Below are 3,208 nucleotides of genomic sequence, written 5' to 3' on the forward strand. Positions count from 1 at the left end.
CAAATGGGATCAACAAATGCTGGATCTGACTAAAAAAAAGACTGGAAATTGGTGCTGAGGTTGGGAACCGGAGTTCCTTTTGTGTGAACAAACGCCATTTCTCTCCTATGAATTTCTTCCTCTCCAGAATGAGGCAGGTGGGACCAGGTGACCTAAGGTCCCTTCCAGACGGTGCTCGAATGATCCCTGCCACTCATTACCTTGATGATCTCAGGTAAGTCGCCCCCTCTCTCTGGCTCCCTTTGTTCCTCTTCAGCATGAAGCGTTGGACTGGACCTGAGCTTTTTCACCTCCTTGCAATATGGATCCCTTAGGTGGTCTCATGGAGGCTGTGAACCCCTTTCCAGAAAAATTGTTTTCTGCAAAAAAAAAATCATAATAGAAAATAAAAAATTTGCAGTTAGAACTTAGTGAAAATAATGCAACATTTGCGTAATAATAATGAAATTTCCCCCTCCATTGAATCCCCCCTCCCCAATTGATTTATGGAGCTCTTGGGGGATGTCAGTGGATCCCAAGTTAAGACCCTGTGGACTAGCAGGCTTTGAGGTCCTGCCCAGTTCCATCCCTGATGATTCAGTCACCCGGCTTTCTTAATCACTCCCCCTATGCCAGGCACTGTGCTACCCAAAATGCAAGATTTTTGCCCACAGATTTTCATCACTTGAATTGACTCATTGCAGTTGGCCGGGCAGATTCTCCTAATCTCTCTGGCAGGAAAAGATGGAGGAGCCCTTCTCTCTGCCTTCTAAGGCTTTTGTCTCTGACTTTTTATTTCTCAAACCCCTTCCCTTAGGATCCTGGACTTTGGAGCTGAAAGGAGAATTTAGAAGCATTGACTTGGAAGATTTATCCTGGTTAATATTTGCAGATGAAGAGCCTGAGGGCCCGAGAGATGAAATCATTTGCACAATGTCGCCCAACTCAAGTAGCAGATCCCAGATTCAAACCCAGATCTGTGAGACCCCCACCCCATCCCCCTTCTGCTGCAGATACTGGTCTCATATCCACCCTCAGCATTCCTTCTATGGATGATTCATAGACCATCCTTCCCCAGTCCTTTTTTGCTTCCTTTTAAGTTCTGGGCGGCCCGTGGCAGCCCCAGTGGCTTCTGTCTTTGGGTTGGAAGAGATCAATGAACGAGGGGCAACCTCAGCCTTGGGAATAGTCACCCTCCATCCCCCAACACACATAAGCACACGGATACACACACACACACACACACACACACACACACACAGACACACACGGAACCAGAGTGTTGGTAGCAGTGTCTGGGGGAGCAGACAGTGTCTGTTTACACACAAATAGCTTAGTAATCCAAATGATCTGAAAAGACATGAACAGAGAGAAATCAGGTGATGCTCCCAAGAGAATGCAGGAGAAAACAGCATGCAATTTGCTGTATTGATATATAAATAGTTTCCTCTGATTGGGAAGAGATTAAAGAGAGCCAAGTGGTGCAGGAGGGGAGTGAGTCACAGGTGGGGAAAGATGGAGAGTCGCTCCACTCCCTCATCCCCCCTCCAGGATGGAAACTCAGGATGTTCTCCTCTGGCTTTTCAGGCTTAGGAAGAGAAAAAAAAAGATCCCTGTCTTTGGGGGAGGAGGAGGAGGGTTCATGATTTAATTTATAAGGGCATGATGCTTGGAAAAAGAGCTAAGTGATTCCCCCATTTGTTCATAAGCATTTATTTACATAGGTAGTATGTCAAGGGCCTGGGATATGAAGACAAAATGAAACACAGTCCCTGCCTTCAAGGAGTTTACCTTCCTCTGGACCTTTAAAGAATACTTTGTTCCATCTCCCTTCACCTTCCCTCTCACAACTTCCACAAGTGGAGTCACAGGGTTCCATGAGCCTCCTTGGCTCAGGTAGCACGAGATTGTAGGATTCTAGGAATACATCTGCCCGATCCCTCTTTTTATACTTGACAAAATCAAGTCCTAGGTAAGTTAAATAACCCAACCAGTGATAAAGGACTCCAAACCCCTGGGTCTCTGGTCTTGAGTAGGGTATGCCTCCTTGGGAGATTTCAATGTCCTCATCTGTAAAATGAGAGGAGACTTGGCAACGAGGACTCCTCCCAATATTCCATGCTGTTGCAATAGCCTGTATTGTCAGGTCCTTCCTAGCTCTGCTCTGTGATAGAAAGCTTTCCGTGCTCTGACATTCTGTGTGCTATGGCCTGCCTCTCTCTGGCACCTAACAACAACAAGACCCATCTCAGGTTGCTTCTGGCTCTGGATTCTGTTTGCAAGCTCTCTCCCAGGTGTGACATGTACGGTTTTAAGAGTCTTCCATGCTCTCACTAGGTTCTAAGGGCTCTGCAAGCTTTGACATTTTAGGAGCAGATTTCAGCCCACAGAGGACACCCAGTACCACTTCTAAACTCTTCTCTCGGCTCCAGAGAAACAGCTGCTTTAAGGTTGGATGATCAAGACGCTAGAAAGACACATGTTCCTTATTTATCCAGCTCAGCCTTTGTCTTGGAAATGAAATGCCTTTTAATTTCATTGTCCGTTTCTATTTCCTTTATAATTTTGTCCATGTGCCAAGAGGCCTTTGGACAAGGGATGTGTGTTTAATAAATGTAATAAAACCTTCTGTTTGTCTAGCATCTCTCTTTTCAGAGTTCCAAGAGCAGGTGGAGACATTACCTCATTTCTTTTGCCTACCTGTGTGGAGTCAGGAGATGTGACTAGGGGAAGGGAGAAGGGAGGGAAGGAAGGCTCTGTTTTATTCAATCAATCATTCAATCAATCCATCAATCAACAAACTTTTGGAGGATCTACTATGTGGCCTCCATGGTACCATACTGGAGAAAGCCTGAGAAATATTATGGACCATGTTATCATTGAGCCAATAATTAAGTTGTGGTCACAAAGAGCTTTAATATAAAATAAGATAACATTTACAAAGTGTTTAGCACAGGTCTGACACATAATAGGTACTTAATAATTGCTTCCCTCCTTCCCATATAAGACAGAATGGTCTGGTAAGAGGTGCACGGCACTATGGGAGGTCAAAGTGGAACGTTGCTCTGATCAAGGAAGACTTCATGAAGACCTTAAAGGGTAGGGCTTGGATAGGGGGAGATAGGAGAGCATGAGGTTGGGAGGACATTACAAGTGGAGAGAAAGGAAGGAAGTCTGCTCTGATTCCTCTCTCCCTAGCCACTGATGTTCTCTCCTCCATCCTATTACT

The 3,208-nt window shown here is 45.3% G+C and overlaps 1 long non-coding RNA gene across 1 annotated transcript in view; it reads left to right on the forward strand.

Annotated features, from left to right (window-relative positions):
* Positions 1-2,568, forward strand: part of LOC141559989 (uncharacterized) — a 29,794-nt gene extending 27,226 nt beyond the window's left edge. The window contains exons 2-3 of the long non-coding RNA XR_012487604.1: positions 128-214; positions 797-2,568. This is a non-coding gene — a long non-coding RNA (uncharacterized LOC141559989). The remainder of the gene's footprint in view (positions 1-127; positions 215-796) is intronic.
* Positions 2,569-3,208: the final 640 nt, after the last annotated feature.

Source organism: Sminthopsis crassicaudata, chromosome 3 (assembly GCF_048593235.1).
Source record: "Sminthopsis crassicaudata isolate SCR6 chromosome 3, ASM4859323v1, whole genome shotgun sequence".
NCBI lineage: Eukaryota > Metazoa > Chordata > Mammalia > Dasyuromorphia > Dasyuridae > Sminthopsis > Sminthopsis crassicaudata.